The 15,272-nt window shown below is 40.7% G+C and overlaps 1 protein-coding gene across 5 annotated transcripts in view; it reads left to right on the top strand.

Annotated features, from left to right (window-relative positions):
• CALD1 (caldesmon 1) overlaps positions 1-15,272 on the top strand; it is a 162,703-nt gene that overhangs the window by 35,037 nt on the left and 112,394 nt on the right. The gene's annotated exons all lie outside the window — the stretch shown is intronic.

The raw sequence follows: 15,272 nt of genomic DNA, 5'->3' as shown, positions 1-15,272 counted from the left end.
CTACATGTGGCCATCTTTGCACACACAGCCTGAGGTAATGAGGTCAGCCCAACAGCCACACTCGGCTTTCCTTTGGTGAAAGGTTATGAATATGGAGACCATTATGTGTCATTAAGATAATAATGGTGCTGAATATGTCAGCAAAGCCAAGGGCTCTCTCTGTTCCCCAGGTGTTCTGGTTTTGGTTTGATAGGGACACGAAACAAAAATTCTGCTTGCCAGGTGGGAGAAAATTTGCCTTTCAAAAGATTCAGCACTTGATAGGAGTCCTGCTAATAATAATAAATGTTTCTAGGCTGCACTTGGTCTATAATTTGGGCTGTTTAGCCCAAATTGCTCTGAGTGAGGACACTCCATCATTCTGGCTACACAGGTGGAGGTTATGATGTCATGTGCAGCAAATTCATTGATGCAAAAGGATGGAGCATTTTCATAAAATAGTAACACCATGCAGTAGTGGAAACTAAAGAAAGTTAGTTCAATTTCAGGAAACTAAGGAAAACATGGAAAATTTAATTGAAGCAGCCAGCCTTGATGAGGAGGTGAAGAAAGGGCTTGCCTTGAAGGGTTTCTCTGTCTGTTAAGCATCACTCTGGAGTTATTGTCTCTACCAGGGGCTGTGTTTGCATTATCTGATTATTATTTAAGGGCCAGGTTTGTAAGGAATTATCCTTAGAAAGGATAATCCCAAGGAATTATGGCCACACGTGTGGTAGAGCTGACAACTCTTTTATCTGCATACCCTTATAGTGAGTTTCTGCCACTGAGTTTTCTTTCCTCGGTTTCTTTTTTCTCATTGCTGATGTTCACAGGCAGGTTTAAGTGGCCAAGCAGAGCAAAGTCCTGAGCACAGAGCTCCTGTGGTCACCCTGCCTGCTCTTCTGGTCCCTGGCCATCACAGATTGTGTCAGCAGATGAGGGAAAGAAGAGGTGGGCTGAAGCCAGGAGGAGAGAAACCTAAAAGTGAATTTGTTGGGCAATAGTGGCTCCCAAACACATTTTTTATTTGCATGTGCATGTATAAAGGCTCCAGTTTCAGTCCTTGGGAATAATTAAACCTTAAGCAGTGATAAACAGTGCAATATTCTATTAGTGAGCTGCCCTGACAAAGGCATGTCAGAGTAAATTGGGGTTTTTGAGGCTGTTAACTGTGCTGACAGAGAGTTGGTTAATTCATGAAGGATAATGTTTTGGGCAAATTCCCAGCCTCCAAATGCCTGCAGGCAGACTTGTCCATATTTGTGGTATATTTGAGGTCTAGTGTTCCTCCTTTGGGCCATATATTTTAAGAGGGAATTTTAATGGAAGGAAACATTGCTGCAGAGCAACAGCCTTCTCTGAAACACTTTCCAAAAATATGTTAAGGCCAAAGGTCTTGTTTTTTCAGGGCAAAAGAAGTGAATCCTCTAATATTTACTCAGTTAAAAATAGTGATGGGCAAGGCTCTAAGGATGGATTCCTGGAAGATTGTATCAGGGATAGTTATTCCCCAAACTAAGCAAAGGCAGTGGTTGTCTTTTAATTGTTCCATCTTCTTTGGCACAGAGAACAGCACTATTAAACAGATAGCAAATAATTATTATAAATTTGAGGGTTTTACTCCTCTCTTTCTTCTCTCCAGTCCTAACAGGAACTAAAATGTATTTTGTTTCCAGTAAGAGATGGCAGTTTAGTGCTGGGGGGAATGTTCATGATTAATGTTTTGGTTCTCCAGCTGTGGCATCAGAGAGGTGGCAGGAGAAGGTGCAACCCCATGGGGAAGGAACTTACCTGGGGCACAAGAAGTGCTGCTTTTGACTAGCTGGGCTTTGACAGGGAGCTGCATTTCATTTATGCACTCCTCTCTTCCCCTGTCTGTAAATAGGATGGGAGATTTTAACTTTCCTTAGAGAGAAGCTGTTTGAAAGTGTTGTGACTTTCCACTGAAAGCTAAATCTGCTTGGTGCCACTGCTAATAAATAGGTGAGTGTTATCTAATTCCATTAGCAGGTTAGTTTGCCTCCCACAGTGAAACTCGGTCTCTCACAGTGTAGCTCTTGTACAGTTCAGGATGCAATTTCTGCATCACCAAAGAGCTAACATGAAACCCAAATGAGACACAAGCCTTGCTGAGGAGCCTGGGGGCCAGAGCTTCCAGGGATGCTGTGACACTTCCAAACAGGAGCCCAGCATCTGAGGTGTCTTTACAGGCTCATGACTCTGCTGGACCCATAAATTAAAAAAAATCAGAACATGTACAGCATTATTTATTGGAAAAGGAATGCAGTTTCTCATTTGCTTTCTAATTTTCTGTATCAAGATTAAATATAGAGTAACTGAACTGACAGGAAAATCTTTGGTAGTAAACACTAAATAACAAATGTTTGGTATTAGCAAAGACCTCAAATGGCAGGAAAAAGTATTTTTCAGACACTGATGTGCTTTTGTGCAGATATATTTTTTTTTGCTAGTACTTACCAGAGAAGAAAAAGTAAAACTGACTTCTAACAGCTATTAGGAAAAAATTCCAAAATCTTGCAGTTGAGCATTTATTTCTGCTGATGTAAGACAGGTATTTAACTCTGTAAAAGGTTGTATCTGTACTCTGCAGGAGTACTTTTGAGAACTGAAGTGATTTCCTACTTTGAAACTTTTGAGAATTGAAGTGATTTCCCACTGTAGCCTGTTGTATGCTCTTTGTACCCCAAAAAATTAAAATTCATTCTCTGTACTCAAAAAAAAAAAAAAGGAAAAGGAGAAAAGACACAGGGATTAAATGACAGAATTGCTGCTTTTTTTGGTGGCTGTTGGTACTATCATATATGCTGAAGCATTCCAACCCAGGGCATGTGGCTGCAGTGGAATTTGATGTACAATCAGTTTTAGGGAACAGCCTGTGCCTTGTTAATATAATCCATAAAAGGCTTTCAAACTTCCTGAAACCAGTCCCTTCTGTTTCCAAGTCTGCATATGATCTCATAGGAAATGATCTGGGAGAGGCCAGCTAACCCTTTTGCATAATCAAGGTAGCATTGTTCTTTTAATGCCTAAAGTGAGTTTTCACTGTTATAAACTCAATAATCCCCTCCTGTCCTGTCAGCAAATCTCTATTATCAGGCTTTGCAATGATTTTGGTGGCAAAAGAGAATAGTGGGAAGACTGAAGCGTGATTTGAAGTCTGTCCTCAATATTATCATTCATTTGCTATGTCACCCTTTGTCTCAGCCATTTCAAAAATCCTAAACCCAGTGAAATTTGGAAGGCTGAAATCCAAACGCACAACACAAGTGGGCAAGGTTTATTTTGCAGAGGACTCAGAGGCAGGTGAGCAGCCTGAACCTTGCCAGGTTTCATGAAGGGCAGTAGTAGCAAAACTGCAAGAAAGATATCTGCGCTTTATACAGGTGTGTATGTGTATATATATGTGTGTATATATATAATATATATAACTGTATAAAGGGCAGATATATAAAGAAATATATAAATGTTTTCATAATTTTTGATACTGTAAAACCTCTTGTGGACATTAGCAGTAGAAAAAGAAAGTGAAGAAAGTGAAAGAAAAAGAAGTTTTGAAAACCTTGTTCTTTACACAAACACAGAGTGCCTCATGCAGCCCATGTTCTTTTATATCCTCGGGATGCCCAGGATTTCCTCAATATATTTAGCCCAAGAAGGGAAACTCTCCAATGAGCTGCTGTCCCTGAGAGCCTTGTAGGGCAGCGAGCCTGGACCTTCCCTGCCAGGGCAGGGAGAGCAGAGGCTGTGGGCTCTGTGACTGTGCACAAGGACAATTATGGTCTAGCCCATGTCAGCAGGCTGAACCAGCTGCCCAGCTAACAGGCTGGGGTTAGAGTGAGCCTAAGCAGAGGGCTCTGTGGCACCCTGCTTGCTGCAGGGCTGTTAAATTTGGCACTCTGCTCTGGGCTCCGCTCAAACATTTTCTTAACCATATTAGGATATGTGGAAATTGGCCAGCCCTGGATGGACTTGCTGCTTGTGCTCACATTTTATGGAGTAGGCAGCCACTGCTTTGCTTAAAAACTAGCAGGTTTGCTAAAATAACACAAATGGACAGCTAGCAGGTTTGATAGAATAACACAAATGGAAAAGAGGAAGTAAGCCTGTCTTTTATTTAGGCATGTTGATATCAGCACAAAATGAATGCAGTATCATAAATTTGTAGCAGAGCTAGGAGTAATTTCTAATTGTTGTAGTAACTGTGTTTGTAGTAGTAATTGTAGCAGGGGATGGAGAGAATAAAGTATTTTTACATATACTCTGAATTCATGTAAATTAAGGCACATCACAAATTATTCTTCTGAATCCAGGTCGGTAAATCCCTTCACTGGCACAGCATATGGATTTACCAGGTTTAAAACCACTGAACCTGCATTCAGTTGATGCTAATTTGTGAGGACCAGGTCATTATTAGTGATATATATCTGGTGAGGGGGTCTGAGTGTTGTAACACACCTGAAATCCAGGCTCACTCATGGGCAGTATTCTTAACCAGGTCCAGTACTACTCCTGTGAGCTGAGAAATTTGCAGGGATGGTCCCTGAGGTTTACAAAGCCATGCACCATAGACAGTTTTAACAAGCTAAGTTTATATTTGGAAGTGGATACTCTGAGGTGGCTGAGGATAAGCAGTAGAAGAAATCTTTTAGTGGTAGTTCAATTTTCCACTGCATTGTAGAATTTGGTTTTTGGAAGGTTACGGAACCACTTGTGTGAAAGTTACTGCCCAGGTGAAGGCTTCTCTGGAGCCATGGATGAGGACTGGAAGGTTCATGAAACATTTAAAAATTGTAAGGAGGGTATGCAAAGATGCATGGGCTCTTGGGGTGGGAGGGAAGGGATTTTGCATTGCCTTTTCATGCCCACATCACACTAAAACAAAATAAATAGAAATGCAGCCTCAATACTGAATCCACTTAAGGAAAATGAAGAAGGAAACATTTCTGTTGGTTTCCATTTGAGGTCCATTACAAAAAGAACTGCTGTAGGGCTGTAATTCAATGCAGGAAGCATTTCTATGGAATTTTGGCATTAGGTGGACTTCCCAAAAACAGCTACTGTCCAGAAGATATTCCAGCTAAAATCTTCTGAGAGCAGTTTGAAATGTTGGCACTATTTCATCTGAGGTCTGCTCCAACTTGAGCTGGGAGAGGAACAGAGGAGGCTCTGATTTGGATCTAAATGGCTCCTCTCTACACGGTCCAGCTTGCACATAAAATGGTCAAAAGAAGAACACCCCAACCAAGCAACACCCCCAAATGACCCCTTATAAAGAATATGAGAGTAAAAATGTTGTACAGAACTTGTATTTGACTAGACTAAGGTATATTTTGAACCACAGGCAGGAGCAGAGGACAGTGAGAAGGCAGATTATGGCAGGGGAACGTGGCACAAAAAAAAAAAAGTGACCCACACTGCTCTTGTGGGAAATACAGCCTGGTTTGGATGGCTTTGAGCAGCCTTAGCAGAAATTCTTTCTGCCACAGCTAATTCACTTATTGCTGAATTACTTAGCATCTGCATGTAGACCTTTCCCAGATTTAATCCTAAACCACCAGGACTGGATTTGAACTCTGTGGGCAGATACAGGAATATTCAGCAAGATGCTTTGGGCTTTTTTGGTACCTCAGTTTTCCTGTTTGGGACAAGCTGACCTGAGAGAGCCAGATTGGGTCCTGTTATGAATTTGGTTATTTGAGGTGCATTTGGATGTCACATACAAGTGATCAATTAAAAGCAATTCAAGTACATACAAGTGATCAATTTAATTAAATGCCATTCTGCTTATTGCTATTTTCCCTCCCTTATTCCCTACTCCCTATCCTTTCTATTTCATAACTTTAATCACCTTGCCAAGAATTTGATTGAGTAGCTTGGATATAAAAAAAAGATTGTTTTATGACTCTTAATAATATGCATAGATGTGCATGTGAAGTTAAAAATGCATTTCATGCTCCAGACTCTAAGCTGAATGCTAAGGGATGCAGCAGAAGAATTTCTCCTGTTTTATCCTGTGTTTAATTGCATGATTTCATAGGTAAATTGTGGATTTATTTCACCTCCTTACAAATATGTTATAGCCATTTTTGGAGACAGAATGCTGATGTTGGTAGAGTGGCAGCTGTAGCTAATACCCTCTCATGTTATGCTTGTGATCCAAACAAGAGTAACAGAGCAGAGCTCTATAATAATAGGAAAAAGAATGCTATAAATTCAATAGGTGGGGAAATTGAAGAGAAAGTAGTGGTGGTTAAGGGGAGAATGTCAAGGATAGGAAATCAGTACTCAGTGGAAGTCAAAGCTGGTATCTGTCCATTGTATTTCTTTAAATGTTCAGATTATTTTACTTTAAGGAAAAGGAATTCATTTAATGGACTTTAAAACTGTATGCTTGGCAAAAAAAAAAAAAAATCTGCATCTTGAGTTCATTACACTTAGGCATCCCAGTCTGGCTTTAGATGGGGGTTCTGTATGGTGGGTCGATTGTTATCTATGGTTAACAATGTCCACAGTCAAAGTGTCTTGGGTTCTGGTTTTGTTACATCTGTCCTTGACTTTTGATACCTTCTGGCTCTGAGGATTTGCTGTCTGCCAGTTGAATCCTTAGGAACCTTTGCAAGTGTCTCTGTGGAGGTGATGACCATGAACTTCCTCAGTGCTGTGCTCTTATGAGGAGCTGCAGCTTCTGATGTTCTTGTGAACACACACAGGCAGAACTTGGGCTGAAAATGGCAGGCAGTATTAAAAATAGATTAAATAATATAGAAGTATTAATAATATAGAGTGGAAAAAAAATGTTGATGTCAAATCCAGCTCATTCTATTGACCCAAAACAGAGTTTACTATTTAAAGTGATTTTTGAGTGGTGTGTTTTGTTCTGGAAGTGTCCCATGCAGATCTTTGCAGTTTGCCTCACTTGACCTGTTACAGTGCTTAATTATCCTTCCCTTTACACAGTTTTCCCAAGGGTCTTAATTGGTAGGGAAATTGCTGGTGTCAAGGGACAAAAATCAGTCTCTGTTGCTCTATTTTAAGCACACTGCATCTCCTCCTGCCCTCAGGGGATGTGAAGGGTTTATCATACTCTAATATATGTGTGAAAATTACTGGTTTTTAGGCTTGGCAAGCTTGACCCTTCCAAATTCTCCATGGACACCATGTTTCCTGGAGCTCTGGGAACTTTGCTTGCTCTTTTCCAATAGTTCCTCATTTCCTGAAGCAATGTGTACCTGTGGATATATTCAGGTTTCCAGCCAGGAACTGAGCAGTACCCAGGAGGGAAGGAGTGCTGTTTGTAGCTGCTGTGTTTCCAAACAAATGGCATGAGTGTGATTTGCCACCAGCCCTGGGTTAGAGCTTTTTGACTCCTTTTTATATTTTATCTGTCAATTACTGCCTCAGTAAAACATTACCTAGTGTTTGCGAAAGCAATTACCAAGCCACTATCATATTTTTTTGAGAGATTTAGCCCAAAGCTGGAAGTGGCCTAATTTTGCACGTTCTGGCTGCTTGTCTCTTCACTTGTAATTCTTAACTTTAATGTTTTTTTTTTTTTTTAAAGACATTAATAGCAAGATTTGTGTCAATGAATATTGTCAGTGATCTCTCTCAATGGCTTGGGCTGCCTGATTTATTCAGCCACATTCAGATTCATGGAATAGGTCAAGCTGAAAAACAAAATACATTGAAACAGGGAGACAAGCCCTAGAGCAAGGAGGGGAATGAAAATGCATGCATGAAATGCTTCAGTGAGGCTCTTGCAAGTGCTTAGAAAAGCAATTAGAGAAACACTTTGGGACAGCAGGATGTGTCTGGAGCCAAGTTTCTTCAACACCTATGGGTGTGCTTCACATTAATTTTTAATATCTGCTTTTAGAAATCTTGAGAAAGAAGAGATAATGCCGTGACAGAAGAACAAACATATTTTGCTGAAAGTAGAGTGAGTCCTGTGAAAAATATCTTGTTATTAAAATGGAAGCCACCTCCTTCCATTGACGAGGGATAGCTTAAAGCAAGGTGCTTGCTCCTCTAATCCCCCTTGCAACACCATGACTTAAAGACTTTGCAGTCTTTGAAGTAAATTTCCCATAGTATTGGGGGACTCATCCTGATCTCCTCCAGCCTGGCTTCCTAAATGCTCAGATGGTTGTTGATGAAGATAAGGTCTTATAAATTCCCTGAAGAAGTGAATTGAGAACACCTGCATTGGTGTAGCAGTGAGATTGTGAGTTCCTAGCACCTGATTGCCAGGGTTTGGGCCTGCTGAGTTCACAGCAGCACATTTGGAGGGAAGGGTTCATCACTGTCCTGTAATGCCAAGCTGTTCTTTCAGTCCAGGCCAGAGAGAGGGAATGAAAAAGAGGCCCTGTCGGTGGAAATATGCAGTACAGAAAACAGCTTTGGAAATACAAGGCCTAGGAAATATAAAATTGGACTCATTAGTGTCATGAAGCATAATGGTGATAATTCACAATGGATCTGTCACTGTAATGAAGCAGAGGAAAAGCTCTAATCCCCTGAAGAATACAAGGGGTATTTTATGTTATTTGCCCAGGTGTGGGTGTGATGGATGGGGCCAGATATCAGTGGTGTACATCTATGGGGTCAGTGTGGGCAAAGCTGAATCTGGCCAAGATTCTCAGAAGAGACCTCCTAAAGGGATGAGCTTTGTTGTGTTGGTGACTTCCCAGCCACAGCATTCACCTTCAGAACTATCCAAGCTTATCTCTGAGGGTGATAACTGATACACTGTGCATTTTCACAGGGCTAGGAAAAGGAAATACCTGCTGTTTCAAACTTTCCCATGCACTCTGTGGGTAAGGACATATGTTTTTAAACTCACCACCTTGTCTTCCTTTTGAAACTGCTGGAAATTTTCCATCTGAACCTTAAGAATATTTTGTGCATGGTACTCTGTTGAATATGTAGACCTCAGCTGGCTGCTACTTATTGTTTATAAAATTCTGTTTGTGCATTTACAAAATGGTAATTGAAATCCATGGAAACATGAAATAGACTTTCAAGTATGTTTTGAGGCAGGATCTGAATTACAATAAACATATTGATAAGTCACTTGTGCAAAGGTAGATATTTGTTTTCCTCTTTACAGTGAAACAGAAGTGTAAGCATTGAACATTTACTTAGTAATGTAATAATTTTGTAGATTTGTGGAAAAAAAAAAATCAAATGTTTTCCTTTTCCCTCCCCACCCTTTCCTCTGGGGCATTGTTAGAATCTGTCTGATCCATGGAGATCTGATCCCAGGGAGCTGAATTTATTTCTGGATTAAAAAAATAACAACAAAACCTGGGTTTGGTCATTTCCCCAAGGTTCAGGAATGCTAGTGAGTGATGTCACTCTTCTTTCCTCAGAACTGCCCTTAAGAGTTCATCCCTGTTACAAAGGCCATAATGGATATTCAAGAAACATTTCAATAAAACTGTGGCAGCTGAAGTCTCCATCTTATCATTAGGTCATGGTTCAGTGACAAATTGTCCATGAATGCTCATAGTTGGTAATCCTTCAAATTGCAGGTGAAGTAGTGCTCTTTCAAGAAAGAGGGTGTGAATTAAGGAAATTAACTGCTCACAGTTCCCATGTGGCATGAATGCCACTCCATTTCTGCCCTGGAGCCACTGTAAACACCCATTGAATGGCATCAATTGTCTATTTCTTGTGTTTTCATTCCATAACATATACCTACTCTTGAAAGCTGATTTAGATGACTAAAACACCAATGCAAAAATGGAAAAAGGGAGAATATTTTTGCATACCTTATGAGTGATAACAATGAGACCTCAGATATTATTGTCCCTGTTTTGCAACTTACTACCTTGAAGTTGGATCTGTTAGATCAGTGTTAACAGAAGTGATTCCTTTCATGCTGCTGGCAGAGTATCGGTGCTGTGCTGCAGAGATGCTGCTAGGCAAACCAAGTTGAGTTGTTTAATGAGATTTAGGTAAGGCTGACATTAGGCTTGAATGTCATGGGTCCTGTACATGTGCAAGAGGATTTTCCTGCCCCTAAATATGATCCTAAAGTAAAAGCCAAGACACATGGCTGCTCAGAAAACCTCCACAATGGTGAACACTTGGCAAATAGCTGGATTGGATCTTTGAGGATTGAAGTTATCCTCTCACTGTTCTATAGCTTTTCCACCTCTCATGTGGGAGCTAGAAAATATGTGAATTCCCTGGGATTTGATGTGTCTCAGAGGGAAGCAGCACGAAGCAGACTTCAGCATGTTGCTGAGCTCTCTCTGTTTTAGGTGGGTTGTGCAGTGCTGGCATGATTCACCCTGGAGTTTGTCTCAGGCAACCTTTTGGTTCCTCTCTCGGATCCTGCATATTTCATGGTTGATTTAGCTGGGTGCACAGAGCTTTCTGTAAACCATGGAGTTCTAGGGAGAAATTTATGGGTTTGAAAGAATAACCAGCTTTGTAGGGCAAATGGCACTGTCGCCGATTACTGTATGAAAGGAAGTTTTGGGTTTACCACTAATTGCAGATAAAAATTAATATTTGTGAAGGAGACACGTATGATTTATTTATAAGTGTTTTCTGTTTCCATAATGAAATTTCCTTTGGGTTTAAGTACAGTCATTTGGAGGAAAAAGCAGAGGTCTGTGGCTCATTAGTTTCTGGTGGTTGTCAGAAGCCATTAATCAATTGCCCCTTTTACCAACAGAGGTCCTAATTCAGCAAAGCATTTAGGCACAGGCTTAACTATAAGCATGTGTTTCAGAGCACTTTGCTAAATCAGGGCTTTAATGTGATTCAAGCTTGCTGCATTTTTTCCAAGTACAAGTTTACCCCAAAATGACAGGAGTCACTAATACATCAGCCAAAGTGTTGCGTACCTTCCTTACCTGTTTTTCTACGTAGCCCTATGCAAGGGGGGAAAAAATGGGTCAGTTTTCCCCTCATCTTTTTCAAATCCTACCTCAAAAGGAGGCTGCTGTCCTGAATAGTAGTGCATGTCAAGTAGCAGCAAGCCAGGAGCAAGAGGAATGAATGTGGAGACACAGATTGTTTTGTTCTCTTCCATCTCTGCTTTTGCTAAAGACTGCTTGGTTGTGAGGAGGAAAGAGGAAGGCAGCAGATCCATGTTTTGATACAGCCAGATGAATCCTGGTATGCAGGACCTAATACATTTAGGTAGAGTATGCATGCATCTGAATCTACAGTGGGGACAAATTCAAGTTCCCCTCACTCTGTAGTTCTCCCAACTGCTTCTACTCCTCTTGTAAAAATTACAGTGTGACTTTTCAGCAGTGACTAACGGTCAAGAGTGAGGGTTGTGTGCTCAGTCCAAGTCTTGTCCTCTTACACCTGGAAAATGATGCAGCCCAACCACAGCTGTCCTGCAGAGAAATTCCTTGGAAGGACCAGCACTTCAGTGCTGCTGTAATAATGCCAGCATGACTGCTCCCTCCCACCATGTCCACCCTTCCCATTTTTTTTTCCAGTAAGAGGATCAAAGGGACCTGGTTTTTTTTCTTTCCTTTTTTTAGTGTATGATTCATAATTTAGTAGAGATGATTGAGAGCTCTCAGAAATTACAGCAGTTACTAGACCAATACAATTTGTAATGGTTCAGCAGGATGTTGCATATCTTGAGAGTAAAGGTAACCAGCCTTTTCATCCCTTCAGGAGTTGTTTGGCATAGAAGAGAGTACAGCTTTTGGAAAATTTTTCCCTAGTAGAAAATTGCTTTTGGGCAATATTTTCCCAATCTGTGAAGGCCAAAGTGACATCCATGTGTCACACACAGTCCTGATTAGTTTCAGACTTTGCAGTAAGAATGCTGCCTGTTGAATCAACAGAAGGACTTTTTGAAAAATACAGGTTTCCTGTGGATTTTCTCCTCTCAAATGTTACTGTCATTCCAACTGGTTTTGCTTGTGAAACCTGACATCATCTCAGCCTGAGGTTGTATATGGGAAGGAAAATTACTTCATTGCTTCATGTTTCCATTTTCTTCTCTTTCTGCATTTGACAGCAGCAGGAGCACCTGATGGAATGGTGCACAGAAACCTTTGCTGTGTACATTGCACAGATGGAAATGACAGCTGAGCTTTGGCTTTCAGGCTGGAGCAAGGCCCACATTGCTCCTAATGGACCTTGACTCTGCAGCATGCAGTCAATAGATCAGTGTGGAAAATTTCGCGTGCTTCCCTTGACTTTCTATTGGTATTCTTTCTATCCCTGGGAGAAGAAACCAAAACACTTTCTATTTTCTGTATTAAAAGTTTTATACCACACTTAGGGGAAGCTTAAGCACTGTTTATGTTGAAAAGCATTCCAAGGCCTCAAGGACTTAAAATCTGATGAGATGAGAACCAAAGGGCAGCAGGGGAAGAAGCAGCATTGAGGTAACCCCCTGTCCCCAGTCTCACCCCAAAATCACATGACAGAGTTAGGAAGAGAATTCTCATCTTGAGTCCTAGGTCACAGCTTTCTCCTGCTGCTAAAAGGATGTTTTTAATAGGCTTTGATTGATAGCTGTGGCATTCTTTATTTCTGGAACCCTGACAAAAATTGTCACCCTCACCAGTTGTGGAATCTTTTCGATAAAGGCTTTTTTGCCACTCTAGAACGAGTTACCAAGACAGGCAAAAACATAGGCTTTCCGTGGTATGGTTTTTAAAAATTATTTTTAAGTTTGGAACATGCCCCTTTGAATGATTTTGGTTTCAGAAACTTAAATCAACACCTATGGAAGTTTTAAGATAGCTCTCTTTTTTTCTTCTTGCTTTGATCATGCAGTTACTTAAAATCCCTCATTGTCTTGTGTTTTTTTAATGTGCAAGAAGTTTAGGGGGCTTCACATCTCTTACGTCTGTGACTTGCTAAGCATTGGGTATTTGAGAATTGCAGCTTGATCAGGAGCAAAAACTGTGGGCTCTGTGCAAAACTGTCCTTACAGATGCTGAGCAAATGTAGGTGGTCTTGGAAAGTGTGAATCTTTAGCCACCCATAGAAGACACTTGACGATACCAGAGATTAGATCTTGAACAATTAAATAAAATGTCTGTGGTTTTATTCCAGTCTATGAAGTTTAACAAAGGAAAAGGGAAAGGATGGCCAGGCAAGAAAAGAAGAAATGGTGGGATATGTGTGATTAATACAGTTTTAACTTCGCTGTCTGTGATGACACTATGCAGTGATGAAGTGGATGTATTCTGTGATTTATTTTCTTCTACTTTAAAGTAGTGGAGCTCTAAAAATGACTAATGAACCTCCTTTCAAGGTTCATATCTATGACCTAATTCATGTGTGCAGCAATCTTGTCTTCCTCTTAACTGCTGCATAAAGCTGAGGGCTGCTCATCTACAGAGCATTAGAGGCCAAAGCAGAGACCCTGGACAAGTTCCAGCACTAATAGCTGCATTCCAGTGGAAACAGGAATCAGATGTACAGTGCACATCACAGGCTAATTGGCAGATGCTATTTACCATATGTTAATTGCAAGTTGTATTAGAAGCTATGATGTTGATTAAGGCAGCAATTAGAGCAGTTCCTTGTAAGATGCTGAGTTTTTAAAGATAATTGTTCCAGTAGATACATTTTTATCAGTTTACCATTGAAGCTTATTCTTTTGAGCAAAACCTTTTTAATGTGCATTTTCCCTAACCTTAGAGCAAAATCTTATTAATGTGCATTTTTCTACAAAAAAGTTCCTACCTGAGGAAGTGCCCTGCTGTACTTTATTTAGACTATGGAAGATAGTATGGTGTGTGTATGTTTGCATACTATTTTTGTGCTACATCTGTTCCAAGATAGATCACATGTGTATATAAAAGTCTATTTGATCTGTAGGCCCAAATAGGGATTTTTCTCTGGAGTTATTGGAGGTGAATATGATAATTCATGGTGCACCAATACCCCCAGTGGGGATGCTGCTATATAAATGAAATTCAGCTTATGTCTTGTGGACAAATTATAGTCTGGAAGCTGGAAATCAGTCTTTGGATTGTGCAAAGCTTGTGAAAAGCCTCATGTTGCATTGTCTGTGTGGTGTTTGGTATTTCATAGTAGAGGAAAGAGCAGGGGAAAGCTGTAGCAAGAACAAGATCCAGAAAGTGTTCTCACCCTTCAGACCAGCTGGACAGGCATAATCCTGCAGTTCCTCTCTGGTACAGAGTGATCCCAGGATTTTTGCTGCACAGCCATGGTAGTTTGTACTGTTAAACCTGAGCAATTCTCCACCTGAATCTCACTTTCTTGAAATGACTGCTGTTCTGGTAACTGAGCTGGCTCCCTTCACATGGGACATCTAAAGACATCCCAAAGAAATCAGAGCTAATTATTTGATTGCCCTAATGATCCTGGAGTGGAGGTGGGAGAAATTGCAGAACCAGAAACCCACCATGGACCCTATAGCCTGTAGTCTTCAAAAATGAACTGAAACCTGCCTTGGCTACAAGAGGGCTTGTCCTGTGTCACCACACCTCCCTCATGCCATGGTACTGAGATTTCCCTCTGCATTTAACTTGGAGAAAAGTTGATTTTCTGTCATTGCTCTACAGCCAAAAGAGTCACCCAGCACCATGTCATTATAATAAGATTTTAAACTGTACAGGCAAGCGTGAGGAAAAAAGCTCATTTTTCTCTTCTTGAAAAAAGTACTTCACATAATCCATAGTGAACAGTGTGTATGGCTTTGAGAGAACAGCTTATATCCATTCTCTCAAAGTGGAAGGGGCTCCCATCAGAGAAAATCACCATGTTGAAGGAGAGGCCACTTTGATTTATGTCATCTTCAAAGTGTTTGGACTTCCAGTCACACTCCAAACTCTCAAACTGAAATAACTCTATCTGCCCAGGGATTTGTCAGGGCTCAGCTGCATCTGTTCAGCGTTGTACTTCTCATTGAAGTAGTGCAACTTTTTCTTCCTAGGAGAAGCTGTTTGTGTATTAGCCAAAGGCTGCAGTTGTAAAGGCAGGATTGAACTGGTGTGAGGTTTTTGATTTAGGGTTTTTTGTTTATTTCTTTTATTTTCTTTTCCCCCCCTTTTTCTGCTCTAAAGTTTACATTGATGGTGTGATCCACTATTTTTTGGCTGTGGACATGTCACCAAGGTGTGCAGGGTACCAAAGAGAGCAAACCAGCCCACCACTGCTATGTCTGCCTTTGTATTGAGGCAGGTATTTAAAAATGGAGATAAATCTGCCACATAAGCAGAAACTTATTATAGACAGCTTTCTCATGAATGTCGGTGTGAAATGCTCTAATATCTGGCTTGAAGGTGGAAGAATGGCACACTCTT

This window comes from Melozone crissalis, unplaced genomic scaffold (assembly GCF_028551555.1).
Source record: "Melozone crissalis strain CALT ecotype California unplaced genomic scaffold, PUWL_Pcris_2 ptg000033l_1, whole genome shotgun sequence".
NCBI lineage: Eukaryota > Metazoa > Chordata > Aves > Passeriformes > Passerellidae > Melozone > Melozone crissalis.
Note: the sequence above shows the minus strand (reverse complement) of the source record. Positions and strands in the feature narration are given on the sequence as shown.